This window comes from Haliotis rufescens, unplaced genomic scaffold (genome assembly GCF_023055435.1).
Source record: "Haliotis rufescens isolate VD_foot unplaced genomic scaffold, xgHalRufe1.0.p SCAF_33, whole genome shotgun sequence".
Lineage (NCBI taxonomy): Eukaryota > Metazoa > Mollusca > Gastropoda > Lepetellida > Haliotidae > Haliotis > Haliotis rufescens.
In genome coordinates this window covers 2,431,487-2,454,311 of record NW_025964035.1, presented here as the reverse complement: position 1 = coordinate 2,454,311, position 22,825 = coordinate 2,431,487, and the positions used below count along the sequence as shown (strand labels likewise).

Genomic DNA, 22,825 nt, shown 5'->3' with positions numbered 1-22,825 from the left:
CATTTGTGTCTGTTAAAGACTCATACAAGTCGACTGTCTGGACGGTATGTACGAATATGTCGTCACGATATTTAATGCACAGTCTCAAACAACAATGCTTTGTGGCACCTTTGAACATTCTGGTGTTTTCGGCGGCATCTGTAATCTGTATGGATTTCATGCAGAACAAATCTCTCCAATGTGCAATCCATCTATCATTGTATGGCCATGTCCACCTTCATAGTCTCGGTGTGGAAACATGAACGTTGATTCTGGATTATATGTGTTATCATACACGGTGAAAGATGACTAGCATACCGTCAAGGCTTTCTGGAAACTCCATTTGCCATACTGTACAAAGTGCCTGTAACTAGATTAAAACCTGCTTTAAGATATCAGCCGTATTCTACTCAGAGTATGTTATAATCGTGTTATTATTATCATATATGGGAACATGGATCCAAGTGGATGCAAGTGATTTGATGTGTAGTAAACGTGTCATGTATGTATTTGCTGAACATTGATTCCAATGCTAGATTTCTCCTGACCATAATCATTGGTCTCTCGTAAACCCATGACTGCCTCCGTAGTGTAGTGGTTCGGGTGTCTGCCTGGAGAACGGAAGGTCGGTGGTTAAAAGAATGTGATTGGGGATAAAATCTCGGAGTATATGTGTCTGAGTGGGGTATCCATGTCGGACTCCTTTCACCACACACACCTCACCTGTCCTCACACAAAACCCACGCTTTTCGATTTAACCAAGGAAGTGCATGTAATCGTGTACAAGATACGCCCCTTTTCACTTCCTGCAACCACTAAGCCGTTAAAGAACTGAAACACAGGTAGAAAACTCAATCACAATTTTAACCTATATGTTATTGTTCTTATGATCTGATATTTTATCGTGAAATAATTACCATATATTGGAACATGCATCTAAGTAGATCCAAGTGATTCAAATGCAATAAAAGTGTCATGTATATATGTATGTTGTGTTCGTTGATTCCAATGCCAGATTTGGGGCAATCTTCCCCAGTCACTGACAGACAAGTAATCTGGCAATGTTTCCGCTGTAATTAATGTCTGATATAAGTCGTAGGGGAAATGACTACACAACCGTTGTCCTGCTGAGCGGATATCGGTGCTCACTGTTTATAGGAACCATAATTAAGCCAATCTATTAGTGCCAGACAATCAGGAGATTCCAAATTGATCAACCCCATGGCATGTCTAAACGAAAGGCAACTAGAGCGTGGCATCATAATTGTCTGAGTGAGAAGAGTTAGCGAGTTAATGCTTTACGTCACATCGGCAATATTTCAGCCATATCGTGACGATTGAGTGAGAAGAATCGGGGGTGGTTGGGGTATAGATTATAATGACCACTGTGGAGGTTTGACTTCCGGGTATCTTTTGGAAGGGGCGTTGCTGAAGCCTTGTGACTCGTCCCTCTGAATAAACTCAAAGGTAAGACGAACTGTGCTACTACTACTACTACTGCTGCTACTACTGCTACTGCTACTGCTACTACTACTATGGATGGGTAGCCTAGTGGTTAAAGCGTTCGCACGTCAGGCCGAAGACCCGGGTTTGATTCCACACGTGGATACAATGTGTGAATCCCATTGCTACCAATGTGCCATATTCATTCTGCCATGACAAATTTAAAAGCAAACTTTTTGTGTCAGCAGAGATTTAGAAAAGGCCTTGGTGTACAATGTTTTGAGTACATTGTCGATCTAGACTGTTTCTAAATGACCAAAGAAAATGTTTGAGAAATAGGTTTTCTTCTTTATTAGTATTACACCCCCCCAATAACGCCCATATCATTGCAACAGATACATGTGTATACATGACACGTCACAAGTACAACGTCACGTGAGACTCCTAATATGGATAAATTGTCAAGCATATGCCACAGCGAATAAATGATACTTTCCATGGACAACACCTTTTATTCTATTTAATTTCCCCATATCATGTTTCTCACGTATGGTAAACATACAGTTGAAGGTGAGTCGTATTCCCAGCTCCTCCTACGACTAATATTGTGTGATTATTTATATCGAGAAACCGTCATTACTTTACTAGAGTAGTTATTTCGTCAGAGACCGTATAGATTATTGCAATACCTGGCCAATTAATTTGAAGGTTTGCAAAACTTGTATAAATCTGTTTGTAATTTAGGAATTGGAATAACACTATTCAATTTCACCTTGGAAATTGTGAATGGCATGAATAATGTTTATTGACTTAGCGATAAATGTATGCCTCCATGGCTCAGACAATGACACTATTGCATTTCACCTTGGAAATAACGTATGTCATGAATAATATGTTTATTGACTTAGCGATAAATGTATGCCTACATGACACATAGAGGATGTTCAAATGCATTTCATATTCTGTAATTGAATTGAATCACATAAATCCCCTCATGGACCTCAGAGGGAAAACGAAATTTGCATGTAGTGTAATTTATGGCACGCAAGACAGCCGTTAGCCCACGACAGCATTAAATAGCAGCATTATCTCGACAGCATTAAACATTAAAAGAAATAACAAATATAGACTTTATATGAAATATAAAACTAGTGATAGTTATCAGGGATAAGATTGTGTCCTGTCTCTTCTAAATCTTCTGTAACTACATTTGGAGAGATATTACTTATGTTGGGACTTATTGACTTCAATATTTGGATAGGCTGAAATGTTTGGAATGAACGATTTTTATTGATTTATACATTTAAAAATGGAACAAGACCGTTGAGTTCCCACGGCCTGACCTAGATTAGAACGAGGCTTTTAGAGGCTATAATCCATACTGGTTCAGAAGGAAGTTAATACATGATGGTCGTGACCCTGTCGAATTGTTACAGCAGCGTCTGCCCCGATTCTATAATACCGCTGTCCTACTGTTTCCACAAAGCCGCAGCATAACGTCTACATCGTCGTTACGATCGCAAGACACTCAAGGGGCTAAGTAGGCAATGCGGGATCCTTCTCCTATATGTACGGATAAGAACGTTTGACAACAATCTCAACAGATCCAGCTGTGTTGTTAAGAGCATTTGTGTCACGACTGACGGAACGATTAGTCGATAAGCGTGGCTCTAGATGTAGGTACTGACACTCAACTACCTCCATAGCAGTCTGAGATGAGTGTTGGTGATGGTTGATGTCTCATCTCAATGTGTGTGTCAATGTGCCAGTGTCTTGTGTTGGAGGGGGAAGGCTGCGTCTTCAGAATATGCAATAGAGAAGGAGTACTTGTCTGCAATCGTGGGTTTTCTTCTTGAATGCATTCGGAAGTTGTGTCCATTAGGAAATGAGTTGATGGGATTAACGGGCGTCGTATACATCATTAGAATACATTTTCCCATTCTGTCATTGTCAATACTGTTACGTTAGTTGGGGGTGAATACTTGATGGAATTGTGGTGTGAATAACAGAGCATTACTGCACGTTTGTAGAGGGTGGTCTATTGGTGGTGTATGTTAATCTAAACTTTATTTGCATGGTCGAAAACTGAGTTTGTTATTACCAACTAATCGCAATATCGCAAGCCGACGTTGTCAGGTTTCCTGGTTTGCATTGATGACAGATCTGATGACATAAGCTGCCGAGCAAAAGAGAGTATACACCCATATTTGATGGTGGATAAAAATGAAACCAACAAGAAATGGTAATTTGAGGATTATGTAGTTGATAGCTGTATTTCGGATCTTAACTTTGCAATGTTTCGGCCTCGGTTATCAGCCTAGTAACGTTTTGATAACGTTTGTAAAAGTTTGGTCGAATTCAATTATCAATTGATACTTTCTTTTCCCCGGCAGTTCATATGTTTGTGTTCATATTATATTGCTCGAGTGGACGACGATATTAACATTATTGTACATATAGCGAATCCTAAAAGTTAATTTATGATTATTAAGTATAAATGGGAACGCCTACAACCATCACCCAGCATCCATTTTAGAATCAATCAATCCAAGTTTGGTGATTGCATTTCGCATTTAAAGACCAGTTTATACAGGGATGGCACAACGACCAAACAATTTCATCAAGAGGAAAATTTTACTCTTGTATCAAACCAGAATTCCGCCTTGAACCCTATATTTATAAAAATAATATAAACTTGTTATCACTGACTAAATTTCGAACTCTCCCTGTTGAGAAGGGTCGATGGAAAGATTTACTCTACGTCCACGTTGTAATATTCATGTCGGTGACGATTTTCACTGCTTGTTTGAGTGTACACATTCAGAAACTGGTGGTCAGCGCTATCTTAAAAAGTCCTATTATGTCAAACCTATTTATCATAAACTTCAACAACTATTTACTTCTCCTAAAGTCTCATTGTTAAGAAACCTTAGAAGATTTGTCTCTTGTATACTTAAAAACATTTAGGGTATATTCCTATAGTTATAATCATGCGAATATCCTCTGTTATTAAATGATGTCATTGCATTTATGACCATGTACCACTGGTTGGTTGGTTGGTGTGTTGTTTACCGCCGCACTCAGCAATATTCCAGCTATATGACGGCGGTCTGTAAACAAACGAGTCTGGACCAGACAATCCAGTGATTAATATCACGATCCACGCAATTAGGATCGATGACATGCATCAACCAAGTCAGCGAGCCTGACCACCCGATCCCGTTAGTCGCCTTTTACGACAAGCATAGTCACCTTTTACGGCAAGCATGGGTTGCTGAAGACCTATTCTACCCCTGAATCTTCACGGGTCTCCATGTACCACTGTGAGTGGTCAGTTATGGAATAAACTATGTCTATGTCTATGTCGTACACAAGGGACGTGGATCCTTGAGCATGATAATGGTATTAACCACCTATTGGTTCAATCGATCAAAAATGTTAATACAAAATGGCTGTACATTTAGCTGGGTCATAGCTGACGGCATAAAACAACATTCACTCTCTCACATATTAGTTGACAGAGCAGCAAGACGGGACAAAACACCAAATTATCTCCGTACAGATGCATTTGATCCATTTCCAGTCTAAAAGTCTTAAGGAACTAATTTTTACAGCAGAAAATCACACAAAGCGGTACAAAAGATGTTGTGTTGGATAAATCGATGAGTCCCAGTGAAGAGTCAGACGCGCTGCCAGATGTTTTCGTAAAGTTGGAACAGATACTGTTTCCCGTAGGTTTTACTTGTTCGGATGGAATCCTATCACATTTTGCTTTGCAATATCCACATTAATTAATGGAAAACGCTCAGGCGACCTATCGATATGTCCTTGGTAGTTGAGGTTCAATAACTTCTGCGCGTTTATTTGTATCACATCTGATCGAAAATGCATGGAATGTTTAGGGATCGCATTAACACGCAAAGAACAAATGCAAACAATTTCTGAAACTGAGAATGGCTTTTGAACAGTTCAGGTTCGTGAATATAACACGTTGCACTGGCTACAATAAAAATCTCAATGAACTGAAGGCTAAGCTTTAATATTGGGTATCAAGGAGACGTGGGCTTTTGAAGATTTCAATTGATGTTTGCGTTAAATGAGAAGGAAGATTTCCATGAAGGGTGTACGACCCCAGGTTCCCCCTGCTGGAAATCCCTGGTCTGATATTCTCCTACCAGCAACTGCTCAGTGATAGCGTCGGTCGGAGCTGCCTGGTCATGTCGTGGACCGCGGCCAGTGCTTCTCAGTGAATCCACGGAGTAGTTGACAGGCTACACGTGAAGCTGCAGAGGGAATACTACTTGTGTCGGGGACTACCGCTGGGACGAATGAGTACTTGATGTCAAGGTAAAGCATCCATTTCAGCATTGTCAATAGATAAATGGTAGAGACTGCTTGTTCACGTAGAACATGGGCGTATTTGTTTTAGTGCAGTGCTCAGTATATGGTTGAGGTATTTTCTTGATTCACAAGAAACTACTGTAATGTATTTCATTGTATGAAGTATGTATGGCTCATCCTGTAAGCTGTGATGTGACAGTGTGAGGACACATTAATGACTAGACTGATATCTATCTTTGTGTTTCTTTGTTTGTTTGTTCTTTAACGCCGCACTCAGCAATAATAATCCAGCTGTATGAAGGCGGTCTGTTAATAATCGAGTCTGGACCAGACAATCCAGCGATTGATGTCATGAGTATCCATCCACGCATCTGGGATATGATGACATGCATCAACCAAGTCAGCAAGCCTGACCACCCGCGGGCCGATCCCGTTAGTCGCCTCTTACAACAAGCATAGTCGCATTTTACAGCAAGCATGGGTTGCTGAAGACCTTTTCTCCCGGGATCTTCACAGATTTTCATCTTTGTGAGTTGGACGTGAATTTTCACGTGTTGTTAAACTGATCCTTTTGTGCGTGTTGAACGAATTAGTTTATGCTAAGCATCTAAGCCATGTACTCATAGCGCACTGATGATGATCCTGATTTTTATCAAAATAACATTTCGTGCTATCGCAGGGGTGTGACAAAGGGAAGTGATGGAAATACAATGTTCAATGTCCGTCCACAGATTACAGTTTCCCTGGTGCAGAACAACAGAGATGGTTCAAGGGCTTCCATTGATGTGTTTCAGCATGTTATACTGATGCATACTGCCGTGTCTTGAAAATAATTGGCATTTAACTCCTAATCATGTGTTAAACAGGCAAGGTTTCAGCGCTGCATGTTGTCTTGTTCTGCAAATCGGTTTCAGGATGGTCATGTTAAGGTGAGAGGTTTTGAATGGTGGTGTCGTGTTATGGAATGAGGCTTTCAAGTGAATGGTGTGTAGCGCCGCAGCCGGCAATATTCCAGCCATATCAAGGTGATCTGAACCTGGACCAGACAAACCAGAGCTGAAAGCATGACCAATGCAATAAGGGGACGTTGACAAAAACGTCCCTGACCTTGACCACTCGATCCATTTTAGTTAACTCCTATGATAAGAAAAGGCTGCAGGGGACCAAATGGTTAGAATGTTACGTATTATCAGAAAGTACATGTCATAAACTACTTAGATTTGTTTGTATGTTTGTTGTTTAATCCCAACTACATTGCTGATGTCTGTAAATAATCGAGTCTGAACCAGGCAAAATAGCGGTTGACATCATGAGCATCGCTCCGACCAACTGATATTCAATGACATGTGGTCAACTTAGACACAGAGTCTGATCACAGACCTATTTGGTCACCTCTTACGACATCTATACATTGATGAGAATCCCCGCGGGGCCCAGGGCTTTGAACAGAGGCATCAGTGTATTTCAAGAGTTGAAATTTTCACTTCTTCTACTTAAAGTCCTAGTTCTTATTTCCAGCAACGATAAACAGTTTTCTTAGGGTGTCCCCCGCCGTCATATTGCTTGAATATTGCTAAAAGCGGCATAAAACCATGCTCACTCACTCACTCGCGTTTACTTACTTACCAAACATTGATGCTGAAACAAAGGACGTGAACCATCTCAGTTTCAGCAACAGGAGAAGAGTCGTAAGAACAAAAATAACTACGGAATGTTCCAAAGTAAAGTTACAACCTTCTGAGAATCGACCTCAATTAACATAGGACATTGTTAGGGTGATGTTTGTGTGTGTGTGTACTGTCGATTATTCCTGTCACATATGTCAGCAACTAATCACTGGTCGTACCCCTAGCTTAGTCTAATCTTATCTTGAACTATTGATCGACAAAGCTTAATCGGACTTTCGGAAATTATTTGGCTAATGTCTTGTTATAGAAGCCGGTTATCTAAACTGATCTATGCCCCTTATTTGTAATAGATTCACATAAATCGTCCATCACCACCAAGCTGTAGTGTAGCAGTTGCTGACCCCAAGTGGCAACCTCCTGTTGTCGGTCTACGTAGGGACACGGAACCACTGGGGGGTGGGTAATGAGATATGTCTCGGCGATTTATTGATGTTGTTTAATCTATTTACTGGTGTTTAATCTATTTGCTGTTGATGAAAGCAGCACTGACAGGCAGGAAGACAGGGAAAATTGTGTTTTCATGAACGTTTTTGAGATAGTTGTTCTAAATATGTGTTGAGACTATGACTATGAGGGGGCACGGGTGGCCCAGTCGTCTAAGGCGCCGCGATTCGCTGTGCAGAGTTGCGTCCCTTGGGCACGTCAAAAACCTATGATTGTGGGTTCGAATCCCGGTTCGCCCCGATTATGTTCCTAGGTTTGTCAGCACCATACCTGTGCTCGTGGGTTTCACCGAAGTGGTAAACGTCTGAGACTTGCATCACTTCGAGCTTTCTTCCCACATTAAGCTTACACGCCGTGATGTAATTGGAATACTGCTAAAAACGGCGTTAAACCCAACTCACTCATCATGACTGTGTAAGTCCAAATTTCTAAAATAATAATAATAATGTTCTTCTATCATTTTTTTGTGTACGTATTTGAATTACTTGCATCGAAATAAAAAGGAATCACTTTGAAAATGAAAAAGCAATTCATCTGCATCACAGTCTGACCTTTGAATTTATATCCTTTAACTATGAGATGAATTCCCTCCGAATGAAACTTTAACAATAAAAGGCATGAAAATATGGTGGATCATAGACTTATGGTGTCAAATGTCTTAATTAATAAATATTCTCCTCGCACTTTATATTTCATTTAAATCCAATCATCGTGTTGCTCGTTGTCCTTGGACAAAGCGACGTCAGTGCTCATGTTATCTTGTAATCTTGTCTTTTCCCCCAGGCAACAAACAAAGAAACGTAAGATTAATTGAAAAAATGCTTAGTTTTACTTTCTTGTAGCTCAGTGTTCATATTGCTTTTAAGTTTTAAACAAAGGATTCGGTCGTCCACGTTTTTGAGCCGAGTAAAGAATACATTGGGCTATACACGTGTATTCGGAGGAGGTCGTCTCAGGGAAGGTCTGCTTCGGGAACACGGTTAATAGACTAACATATGAACACATAGGGAAGAGAATGTATGGATGTCGACTTCTTCATTATGACGAAACACAACGTGTCGGAGTATATGCTTACTCGATCATCAGGTGAATGAATGTTATGAGGCAGAGAGCAGAGAAACGTTGTGTTTCGTCATAATAAAGAAGTTGACATCAATGCTCTATGCCTCATATCATTCATTCATCTGATGATGGAGTAAGCATATACTCCGAAATGTTGTGTTTCGTCATAATAAAGAAGTTGACATTAATGCTCTCTGCCTCATAGCATTCATTCATCGGATGATGGAGTAAGCATATACTCCGAAACGTTGTGTTTCGTCATTATAAAGAAGTTGACATTCATGCTCTTTGCCTCATATCATTTATTCATCTGATGATTGAGTAAGCTGATACTCCGAAACGCTGTGTTTCGTCATTATAAAGAAGTTGACATCCATGCTTTCTGCCTCATATCATTCATTCATCTGATGATGGAGTAAGCATATACTCCGAAATGTTGTGTTTAGTCATTATAAAGAAGTTGACATCCATGCTCTCTGCCTCATATCATTCATTCATCTGATGAAGTCGTAAGCATATACTCCGAAATGTTGTGTTTCGTCATTATAAAGAAGTTGACATCCATGCTCTTTGCCTCATATCATTCATTCATCTGATGATTGAGCAAGCATATACTCCGAAACGCTGTGTTTCGTCATAATAAAGAAGTTGACGTCCATGCTCTCTGCCTTATATCATTCATTCATCTGATGAAGTCGTAAGCATAAACTCCGAAATGTTGTGTTTCGTCATTGTAAAGAAGTTGACATCCATAAATTCTCTTCCTTATGTGTATCACTTCTAAATGTCATTCAAAGACTTTTTTACAGAAAGAAAACAGTTGTTGAATTATCTTAATAAAATATAATAAAAAGGAACCCAGATACAATCTTCATTTTCAGAGTAATCTAGACTTGCCCACTATTATAGACTTGGGCTGTTTTGGATATATTTGTTGCAGGATCTGTATGACAGACTACGCGGTGAACTAAACCGTCTCAATTCACTGTGCGTCCCTCAGTCGTTCAGAATCTGCTGGTTGTGAGTGCAGCCTCCGCTTGTGATGCTTGGTCAACATTGTGTATACTTTATAGTTTTGTGAGATGAATGTAATGCTTCATAACCAGCTTATTTCATCATGTAAGAAACGTCCTAGGAAGCTTTTCCTTTTGATCAGTGGCAAAGCGAGACTCTTCCTTTTTGCCCTACATGGAAACCTTACTCCATATACCGTTAAAGACTATGTTTCTTCATCTTCCAAGTGAATTCCACATCGACCAGTACTATAAACAATATTGTAATTGCCATGATCAGTTTCCCTCGATCTCGACACTTTGAAATAAGCTGAACATGAGAGATCGCGAGAACGAAATATTTGGCAAACTTCAGACAATGATGCAAGATGTAAGTATGAATTATATCCAAAATACTATCTCGAATTTTTATAAAAAGTACAAATAAGATACTGAGAATGCGAGGTTGGGAGAAAACGAGACTTTGGCATCCTCGTACTTTATCGCATTTTGAGCTGGTTTCCAAAGATTTCGTGAACATTAATGTCCCTTAATTAACTCACACGGCGCGTTACCATATCGTGTAAGATGACAAAAATCTTTCGTTTCAAAAGTTTCCCCCGATACAAACCCAGCTAGCATTACTTTTCCGTTTCAACACTGTCAGACTGTCAGGATTTCATACAGGCTGCCCAACACTATATATCCGAAAGGAGCCCAACGCAACCCATGCGATCGAAAGCAATCAAAAGCATTCCACTTCTGGATGTATCCTTGGAATGTTTGATGGTTTGTTTGTTGTTTAACGCCACACTCAGCAATATTCCAGCTATATGACGGCGGTCTGTAAATAATCGAGTCTGGACCAGATAATCCAGTGATTGACATCATGAGCATCGATCCACGCAATTGGGATCGATGACATGCATCAACCAAGTCAGCGAGCCTGACCACCCGATCCCGTTACTCGCCTCTTACGACAAGCATAGTCGCTTTTTACGGCATGCATGGGTTGCTGAAGACCTATTCTACCCCGGAATTTTCACGGGTCTCTTGGAATGGAGTCATGGGTTCCTTGAAATGAAGCAAATAATAACCACTCTATACATGAATATATTTGGAACCTCGAAAAGAATTATTGCTCCCTGTAGGATATGTGTACAGTATCTTATTTTTGCATAATACTCGTGAAGATCCGGGTTAGATTAGGTCTTTAGCATCTTATGCATGTCGTAAGAGGCGGCTAAGAGGATCGACTGGTCGAGCTCACTGACTTGGTTGGTGCATGTAATCGTATCCGAAATAAGTAGATCTATGTTCATGATATCAATCACTGGATTGTCTGGTCCAGAATTGATTATTTACATACCGTAGTCATATAGCTGGAACATTGCTGAGTGCGGCGTTAAACAACAAACAAACAAAACAGATATTGTTGCAATGCCTCAGATCAACTAGCCGGGTCAGGTATACATGTTCCTGTGTAAGAATGGACGTACACATTACAGTATTTTGATACTTTTCAGAATATCGAACAGTGCGTTTCAGTTTCATGGCCTTGAATGCTTCTAGTTAACAGCAGTGGATATACTTGACATTAAAACTGCGATTGTAGTGATTCATATGATAGCTAATGTGACTTATTGATAACTACAGCACTATCTAAGTTTGTTCGTTTGTTTGTCGTCTGTAAATAATCAAGTCTGCACTATATTACTCTCCACGGTGAACGGCCGTCAAATCAGCTGTTTCGATCAGAAGAGGTTTGTAGAGACGGGACAGTCTTCGTCCCATTATCTATACTCTTGTGTAAGCCTAATATACATTCTCCATCACAAATACCGCCTCCGTGGTCTAATGGTAGAGCGTCCGCCCGGAGAGCGGAAGGTGCGGGGTTCGATCCCCGTTAAAAGATGGTACTTGTTGTTACCCTGTCTGGCGCTCGGCATTAAGGGGCTAAAACAAGGACTGGTCGGCTCGGAGTCAGTATACTGTGTCTGAGTGGGGTATTCATGTTAAACTGCGGCATGGTATCTCAGTGCTAGCACTATAAATCGGCATCAGTCCGGACTAGTACAAGCAGCCACACACACACACATACACGTGCATGCACGTCGCTATATAACTTATATTATAAGTGCAATAATCTTGGACGCGACGTTAAACCCCATTTCACCTCACCACCTCTCCATCACATACACAATCGCTGGACCATTAGTCCGCCAGTTGTGTTGATAACACACCAGATGCGTGCGGCTGTTGCCACATCGCTTGCCCATATTAGGAGTTCACGTGACATTAGTTTACAGTTGAACGTGCGTCCCATTCCTAGTTCTGCCGATTTACGACTAAATTTGTAATTATTTACATCAAGGAGCCATCATAACCTACTAGAGTAGTTATTTTGTCAGAGACTGTATTGATTATTGTAATACCTTGCCAATAAATCGTAGGTTTGCGAAGCTTGTATAAATCTCTTTGTATTAAAAGAATTGAATGACAATATTGCATTTCACCTTGGAAATTACGTGTGGCATGAATAATATTTTCCAGTGATTTAGGGATATCTGTATGCTTACATAACACCGAGACATGCAATAAATTTGTGTTCTGTAATTGAATTGAATTGCATATATTCCCTCATGGAACGAAATTTGCGTGAAGTGTAAATTATGACAGGCAAGACAGCCGTTAGCCCACGCATATCTCGATAAAATCAAACATAAAAACAAATGCGAGTTTGCAGGCATTCGGTGCTCAGTACTGAAATGTCGTGTGTCGAGCTTCGTGTGTACGTGATGAATGGTGGTTAAGTTTTACATTTTAATACTGCATCCTTTCAAATCGAAGTATATAATAAAACAAATCATATTATACAACGCGAAAGCTCTACAACCCGGGGGACAGTCGGGTAGCCTAGTGCTTAAAGCGTTCGCTCGTCACGCCGGGTTCGATTCCCGACATGGATACAATGTGTTAAGCCCATTTCTGGTGTCCCCCGCCGTGATATTGCTGGAAAATTTCTAAAAGCGACGTAAAACCATACTCACTCACTCACTCATAAACCCATGAAAGACGCGACTTACTTGATCTGGTGGTCAGGATTGGTGACTTTGATGATTGCACGTCATCGTACCCAGCAGTGAATGGGTACCCGGTAGGATGAGATGGCAATGTGGTTGTTAACCTTCTAGCGTCTAACAGGCAGTTTGGGTTGTATACTTCCCAGGGAGCTGAGAGTGATTCATGAGTGCACATTGATGCAGTGCAGGAATAATAATAGCGCTTTGGGCATGCCTCTGAGTGTCGCAATGTATATAGCCTATTTTTATTATTATTATCATTATCATTATTAGTAGAAGAAGTACCCCAAACGGCATGGATCGTTACTCATAATATCAATCACTGTCATGTCTGGTCCGTATTTGATTATTTACAGGCGTGGTGATACTACTGGAATATAGCTGACTGTGTCGTTATAAAACAAATATTAAAATCTACGTCCTAACTATCAAGCCCAACGTTAACCTGGCTGGGCTAGGGTGCCATCGTACCCGACGGTGTGTGCCTTGGCCAGACTTGCCAATTAATACTTGGGATGATGTTTCTTACGACTTGCCAATTAATACTTGGGATGATGTTTCTTACGGACTTGCCAATTAATACTTGGGATGATGTTTCTTACGACTTGCCCATTAATACTTGGGATGATGTTTCTTACGGACTTGCCCATTAATACTTGGGATGATGTTTGTTACGGACTTGCCCATTAATACTTGGGATGATGTTTCTTACGGACTTGCCCATTAATACTTGGGGTGATGTTTCTTACGGACTTGCCCATTAATACTTGGGATGATGTTTCTTACGGACTTGCCCATTAATACTTGGGATGATGTTTGTTACGGACTTGCCCATTAATACTTGGGATGATGTTTGTTACGGGCTTGCCAATTAATACTTGGGATGATGTTTGTTACGGACTTGCCCATTAATACTTGGGATGATGTTTCTTACGGACTTGCCAATTAATACTTGGGATGATGTTTCTTACGACTTGCCCATTAATACTTGGGATGATGTTTCTTACGGACTTGCCCATTAATACTTGGGATGATGTTTGTTACGGACTTGCCCATTAATACTTGGGATGATGTTGCTTACGGACTTGCCCATTAATACTTGGGGTGATGTTTCTTACGGACTTGCCCATTAATACTTGGGATGATGTTTCTTACGGACTTGCCAATTAATACTTGGGATGATGTTTGTTACGGACTTGCCCATTAATACTTGGGATGATGTTTGTTACGTGCTTGCCAATTAATACTTGGGATGATGTTTGTTACGGACTTGTCCATTAATACTTGGGATGATGTTTCTTACGGACTTGCCAATTAATACTTGGGATGATGTTTGTTACGGACTTGCCCATTAATACTTGGGATGATGTTTCTTACGGACTTGCCCATTAATACTTGGGGTGATGTTTGTTACGGACTTGCCCATTATTACTTGGGATGATGTTTGTTACGGACTTGCCCATTAATACTTGGGATGATGTTTCTTACGGACTTGCCCATTATTACTTGGGATGATGTTTGTTACGGACTTGCCCATTAATACTTGGGATGATGTTTCTTACGGACTTGCCCATTATTACTTGGGATGATGTTTGTTACGGACTTGCCCATTAATACTTGGGATGATGTTTCTTACGGACTTGCCCATTAATACTTGGGGTGATGTTTGTTACGGGCTTGCCCATTAATACTTGGGATGATGTTTCTTACGGACTTGCCCATTAATACTTGGGATGATGTTTGTTACGGACTTGCCCATTAATACTTGGGATTATGTTTGTTACGGGCTTGCCCATTACTACTTGGGGTGATGTTTGTTACGGACTTGCCCATTAATACTTGGAATGATGTTTGTTACGGACTTGCCCATTTATACTTGGGGTGATGTTTGTTACGGACTTGCCCATTAATACTTGGGGTGATGTTTGTTACGGACTTGCCCATTAATACTTAGGGTGATGTTTGTTACGGGCTTGCCCATTAATACTTGGGATGATGTTTGTTACGGACTTGCCCATTAATACTTGGGATGATGTTTGTAACGGACTTGCCAATTAATACTTGGGGTGATGTTTGTTACGGACTTGCCCATTAATACTTGGGATGATGTTTCTTCCGGGCAAAACATTATACAGTAAACTACGTTTATAACAAACACGTTTATAACGAATTGACCGATATAACGAAATGTGTTTTGATCCGTCAATTTGCTGTATATATGCTGTATATATGCTGTATATATGCTGTATATATGCTTTATATATGCTCATAACGAACTACGGTTATAACGAACTAATAAAGCGTTGGCTCACCACGCCTAAGATACGGGTTCGATTCCCGACATGGTACAATGTGTGAAGCCCATTTCTGGGCCCACTTGCACAGAACAATCTTAGTTACAATTGATCTTAGGCGGCTAAAATCAACTTTACAATCACCATACAATTGTCCTATTCCACTTGCACAAACCGATCTTAGCGCGATTGTAAGACGGCTTGGAGTTAAGATCGCGATCTTAGCTAAGATTGAAATCTTCAACTGTGGAGGCACGAATATTTTAAACTCGACTCCTGTCTATAGTTGTCTGCAAACGGGCATAGTTTGCTGCGCATACAATAAGTGGAACCGGTAACGACACGCAACACGTACCTCCCTCCATCGCACTTTTCCCAATTATTTGAAGGAAACGATTACTAGAATGAAGGCATATATTCTTGTCGGCATTAATACTGTCGTGATTTAGGAATTGTTTTCTATTTCAACAAGAGAAATACCTACTCATGTTTTTATTCAAAGTATTGAAATGCGAATAAATACATTATTTAGTAACACAATTATTATGAAAATTAAAATAATAATAATATTTCCTAAAACCCAACGTGTAAATGCATGATCGTCATCTATTTGGGGGAGTTTTTCGTAAAATCCTAAATATATCCTTCATGTTTTCGTTTCGTTGCTACAACAAAGGATGTAATGACTACCATTTCAAAACACAGAAAGACGGGAACTTTCAAAAACGCATAGACGGGAAATAAGAATAATGAGTAATGTTTCGAGAAAGCAATTGTTAATATATATTCCCTAGGTATTAATTTAAAAAAAAAATTATTTTAAAATGTGAATTTTATTTTTGCTATTTGTGGGATATTTTGCCAAAAAAATCAAATGTTTCATCATGTATATTTGCTTGTTTGATGAATACTTGTATTTTTTTCTTTTAAACTCTGATTAACCGCTCGTCCCCGTCCCATTTGATTTTAGATTTAAACATGTATGATTTGCTCTTCAGCTTGTATTTATTTGTAGATTAATTTCATGATAAACTAAAGACAAAATAACTGACACGAATATGACCCAAAAAATATATAGGGGAAGCTCAGCGATTCAACAACATTGATACACTGGGTAAGGTAGATTGTACTCTACGGGCTTATACAAAGGGAAACCACTCCCATCTAGAGTATAAACTAAGATTAGCTGCCCTTGATTTATCGAAAAGGTCACGGACGTTGCAAATCGCTTGCGGGACGACTTAGGTTTTTATCCTTCCCTTGTTTAGCGAAAAGGTATGTTGTTTCACATTTCTTTCAGTATTGAGTCGGATGGGAATATTCCTTTTAGCTATCGACTCGATAGTTACGTATTTAACTATGGTAATTAACGATATTTCTGACGTTAAATCTGTGGTGCGTTCTTCATGTTGTTAAAGTGTCGATTCGAATGATAAAGTTTAGAAAAAAAGAGAGGCAATGTTTGAACGTAAAGCAGATTATTTATGTGAAACAGACTAAGCCTTGCACGCCATTTTGTCAGGTTTATTCAGGGACTACAACGATCTTAGCTACTTAAGATTGGTCCGGACCAATTGTAAGTTTCGATTGTAGCTTACAATGATCTTAGCCTACAATCGCTTTGTGCAAGTGGATGACGATTGTAGCCGAAGCCTAAGATCGCGATCTTAAGGATTTACAATAATTGTAGCGTTAAGATCGCTTTGTGCAAGTGGACCCTGGGGTGTCCCCCGCAGCGATATTGCTGGAATATTGCTAAAAGCGACGTAACATCAAACTCACTCACTATAACGAACTAAAATCAGTTGTCCCTTTGAGTTCGTTATAACCGTAATTGACTGTACGTTATTCATGCATGCACGTGTGTCTGCATCAGTTAACCTTCTCAAACTGGAGGCAAGTGTACAAGATGCATCTCAGTTATTGACCCCGGGATGAAGATCATTAGGATAATCTAGACTACACCTCCAAGGTAGACTTCCAGTAAATAACAGCATCATCAGCAATAGTCAGTTTAAGTATGTCTCGGCACTATCCTACCCTAGGAGCTCTGCCCCAGGCCAGCGAGACGAGATAATTAATCGTCACATCAAACACATTCCATTCAACAAATAATATGAATTATATTTGTCATCTATTTTATGTGTGGAACGTCTTCCAATTTAGATAACCAAATATCAAGAAATTGTTTACTAACATTTATCAAATAATATATAACGGGGAACATTATTTATTTTTGTGTATTAATCATTTCTTTTCATTCATGGTTGTACAGTTCCACAGCCGACATTGATTCCCGTAATCGATTTCTTTGACGCAGCACGCAGGAATATAAACGCTATATGACGATGGTTTATAATTTTTCAGATAATAATAGTAATACATCAAGTCTTTGAATGACATTTAGCAGTAATACACAGAAGGAAGATAATTTATGGATGTCAACTTCTTTATTACGACTCCTTCATCTGATGAATGAATGCTTTGAGGCAGAGAGCATCTATATGTACACGTATGGACAACAAGAGTAATAAGATGACTTGTTTATCTGGAAACTTGTTTGTTTGTTTGTTGTTTAACGCCGCACTCAGCAATATTCCAGCTATATGACGGCGGTCTGTAAATATTCGCGTCTGTACCAGACAATCCAGTGATTGATATCATGAGTATAGGTGGAAACTAACAAGGGACGCCGACGTTTTATGGATCTATACCGAAACGTCGCCTTTACTGTATATAAGAAGTTGTTATCCATAAATGATGTCCACTTTCCATTATGAACAAGGAACAGCAACGTGAAGTCCTAGATTAGCATGAAATCTGGAGGCTATAATCCATACTTGTCCAGACAGAATTATATGATGGTCGTGACCCTGTTGAATTGTGACAACAGCGTCTGTCCCATAACCACAATATCCCTGTCCTATTGTTTCTACACAGTCGATAAGTTTTTCCGCAGCGCAACGTCTACATCGTCGTTACGATCGCAAGACACTCAAGGGGCTAAGTAGGCATTGCGGGATCCTTCTCCTATATGTACGGATAAGAACGTTTGACACCAATCTCAACTGATCCAGCCGTGGTGGTAAGAGCATTTGTGTCACGACTGACGGAGCGATTAGTCGATAACCAGGTCCCTCGATGCAAGTACTGTCACTCAACTGCCTCTGAAACCGTCCGTGGGGAGTGTTGGTGATGGTTGATGTCTCATCTCAATGTGTTTTCTCAATGTACCAGTGTCTAGTGTTGGTGGAGGAAAGATGCGTCTTCGGTATACGCTACAGAAGGAGTACTTGTCTGCAATCATTGGTTTACGTTCAAGTTGTATCCATTAGGAAATCAATTGATGGGATTACGGGGCTCCAGTCTCCGTAAGGATACATTTTCTCATTGTCAATCTGGGAATGGTTCGCGGGAGTAAATATTTGAGTGTGAATAACAGAAGCTTTACAGCACCATCAGACCGACCTCTGTGCATTCGAATATGGGCCAGTAAAACCAGTGACTGATAGCACGAACAACTATAACCATGGTTACATGGATATATATTTGCGAGCCCGTACAGAACCTCGGTAAATTAGCCTGGGGTTCCAGGCATAAATATGGTAATCCCAAGCGACCACGGTACAGACAGCAAATACATTGCAAATTGAGCGTAAAGCCTCATGTTTATTTTGAAAAAAAAAGGATTTCCTTGTTTGAATCGAAACTTATGGACTGAGAAAAGAAAATCTGAAAAGGGCTATCCGAACATTCAATGTATTTCCTCTCAGAACAAAAATATATTCCAGCTATGTGACGGCGGTCTGTAAATAATAAAGTCTGGACCAGACAATCCAGTGATTGATTTAATGAGCATCGTTCCACGTAATTAGGATACGATGACATGCATCAACCAAGTCAGCGAGCCTGACCACCCGATCCCGTAAGTCACATCTTACGACAAGCATATTCACCTTTTACGGCAAGCTTGGGTTGCTGAAGACCTATTCTACCCAGGATCTTCACGGGTCTTTCATAGTTCTAGCCGATTGAGATACCATGCCGCAGTTTAACATGAATACCCCCACTCAGACACAGTAAACTGATTCCGAACCGACCATTCCTTGGTTTATCCCCTTAATTCAGAACGCCAGCCAGGGTAACAACAAATACCATATGTGAACGTATGTTGGGATCTAACCACCGACTTTCGCTCTAAGAGCAAATGCTTCATCCACTCTACCACGGAGGTGGTCGTTGAATAAATCCTATACATAGAAAGGAAAGAATTATCGATCATACCCTCTCTGTAAATCGTTCTGTTTGACAATGAATGCTACCTGTTTCATACAAATATGTTCTACTCAGTAATCGGTGCAGAGGGCGCCTATGTCGTTCTTACAAAGACATCTAACCCTTGTACATTACGTATATCAAGGGACCCTCGTGTCTCAAGCGAAGCCTTCCAGGACAAATCAAGCCTCCTTCATCTTCAGCATCCCTGTCCATCCTGACAGTGACAGCGTTCAGTGAACACTTAAACATTGGTCCACGTCTTCTAAGGCTTCCTCTCCTGTTGCCGCGATGCACCAACAGAAACTTTATTGTCGGAGGCGTGAAGCTCTAGAGGAAAATTTATTGTGGGTAATTGATTTCTCTGGAACGACGTGTCAGAGAAGTGACAAGGTCCGGGAAATGAAGTAACAATGACCGGTAGAGCAGAGAGACGGAATTAAACGGCGATTTACAGGACAGCTCTACGACGTTTGTTTACTTCCCATGAGAGTAGTTAACGACAGTTTGTATAACAATTTAATAACCCATTGTCTTCCAGACATACGGAAACTGGAAAGTCACATCTTTGGTTGAATCTGTTTAAGCGGCGCTCATGATCGGTGGGGCTTTTAGTGGCTAGTTCCTAACGCAACATTTCAATTAATAAAATAATTGAAAAACATATGGAAAATATTTATCTTTCAAGATACAAATTGTTCAAATAGACGGATAACTCTTGTTTCTATTATTTATAGACTTTTTGCTCCCGCCTGACAGGAGAAGGAAACAGCGTTGGTTTTCCTGAAGGCGTCATCGTTCCCTAGTGCCTTCATTCATGGACAGGATACAGACGTGGATGGGTCATCTTGCTTGTGTCACGGAGATGCCGTGTGATATGTTGATGTTGTTGAGATCCAGACTATGAGTGTTTGTGCAGGTGTATGGTCGCCAACGGATGTTTTCTATTCCGGCTCTTTATAAGAACGGTAAGTGAGATATGTTTCTTGCTAGTTTACTTAAGGCTTTCACCAAGAGTAATATTTGGCGGGCCATGATTTGCAGGATGGTACATTAATCAAACTGATCCCATGTGACGACCAACGATTATGTCGTAATTATTTATTATGATGATAACCGTAAAGATGTGATTCCCATTATGTACGAATTCTTGCTCTAGATTGTTTGTTTGTTTGTTGTTTCACGCCGCACTCAGCAATATTCGAGCTACATGACGGCGGTCTGTAAATAATCGAGTCTGGACCAGACAATCAAGTGACTGACCTCATGATCATCGATCCATGCAATTGGGATCAATGACATGCATCAACCAAGTCAGCGAGCCTGACCACCCGATCCCCATAGTCGCCTCTTACGGCAAGCATGGGTTGCTGAAGACCTATTCTAACCCGGATCTTCACGGGTCGAGTTCTTGCTCCAGTGACATCGAGAACTTCCTTTCTGGGGAACATTTCTTATATCTCAAATCTAGGTTCGAATTTATTACCCAGCAGCCCATGCTGCTGGGAAGAGGCATCTTATGTGATTGGATGGTCAGGGTCGGGGATTTCGTTCACTGCATGTCAGAAGTACCCCGATGGCGTGGGATGGTTGCTCATAATATCAATCACTGGATTGTCTGGTCCAGACTCGATTTTCCATATATATATAGTGTGTGTGTGTGGCGTTAAATAATATATACTCACAACTTATTTACGACCATCTTGCATTTTCAATAAGGTATTTAATTCATGCCAAATTAACCCTTCCTTTTCAACTGATTCTAAAGAACTGGCTCCTTGAAATCCCTTGAAAATTAATTCTAAATGACACATCTTCAACCATTGATGGTACTTCTTACACAGCGAATCTCCGACAGAATGAGATTAATGAAGTGTATGTAAACCAGGATTGCCCTGGATACTTGCAAGGGACTGTCAGGAATGACATATGACATATGGCATGAATATTCAAAATTTGAAATGATCAAGGGGATTGTAGACGAAGCATTATTCTTCGAAGTCCATCCCTGATGGGTCATACTTATACAAATCATCGTAAGAACATTATTCCCACTACATTTCCAACAATACAAGACGTCCTCTGTGGTCTTGTGGTAGAGCGTCCGCTCGGAGAGCGGAAGATCCAGGGTTCGATTCCCGGCCGTCTCATACCAAAATACGTAAAAAGATGGTACTTGATGTTACCCTGTCCGGCGCTTAAACAAGGGGCTAAAACAAGGACTGGTCGACTCAGAGTCAGTAGACTGTGTCTGAGTGGGGTACTCATGTTAAACTGCGGCATGGTATCTCAGTGGGCTAGCAGTCCGGACTAGTACAAGCAGCCACACACACACAGACATATATAGATATATATATCTCATTTAGCGTTATTTGGGATATAGACCGCCTCTGAGGTCTAGGGATAGAGCGTCCGCCCGGAGAGCGGAAGGTCCAGGGTTCGATTCCCGGCCGCCTCATACCAAAAGACGTTAAAAGATGGTACTTGTTGTTACCCTGTCCGGCGCTAAAACAAGGACTGGTCGACTCAGAATCAGTATACTGTGTCCCAGTGGGGTATTGGTGTTAAAACCGCGGGAGTGGGCTAGTACTATAAAATCGGCATCAGCCAGTCTAGTACAAGCATTCGCGTCGCTATACAAGTGCAGTAATCTTGGACGCGACATTAAACCCCACTTCACCTCACCTCACCTCACCTCACCTCACCTCACCTCACCTCTTACACTACTGAGTTCAAGAAACTCAAAGGCAGTGATAACAGTGAACGAATAGATTAATTTATATTGGAAAATATAAAATAATTATGACAATGGAGACAAAACAGCTTCACCCACTGATTAGTCTTACCATGTTCACGACAAACCACTTGGACGACAGATTACGACCGATTAGTGTTTATGTGTATTTGGGTCAAACATCTGCAGGATGTCTCTCGACAACCTGGCCATGCCTTCTCTCTCAAACTGGTGAGAACTCTCTCGGCAGTAAAGGGCAAAAAAGACGTTTTAAATTACGTTGTGTAAATGAAACAAAATTTGTCCGGCAGAATTGAAATTTAAAAGTTTTTATTTGTTAAAATGTGATTTAAGTCTGAACAATCTTTTACATCCTATACGGTCCATCTTCAACCTTTAATAAAAAAAAAAGTATCACTGTGATTGTTGCTTTTTATTATATGACAATTACTATAAGCGACAAAATCCTTTCCATAATTAAAAGAATTTG

At 40.4% G+C, this 22,825-nt stretch overlaps 1 protein-coding gene across 1 annotated transcript in view; it reads left to right on the top strand.

Annotated features, from left to right (window-relative positions):
• Nucleotides 1-5,631: 5,631 nt before the first annotated feature.
• LOC124115049 (atrial natriuretic peptide receptor 1-like) overlaps nucleotides 5,632-22,825 on the top strand; it is a 255,794-nt gene continuing 238,600 nt past the window's right edge. The window contains exons 1-2 of the mRNA XM_048380802.1: nucleotides 5,632-5,769; nucleotides 20,339-20,569. The gene's annotated coding sequence lies outside the window, so the exon portion shown is untranslated. The remainder of the gene's footprint in view (nucleotides 5,770-20,338; nucleotides 20,570-22,825) is intronic.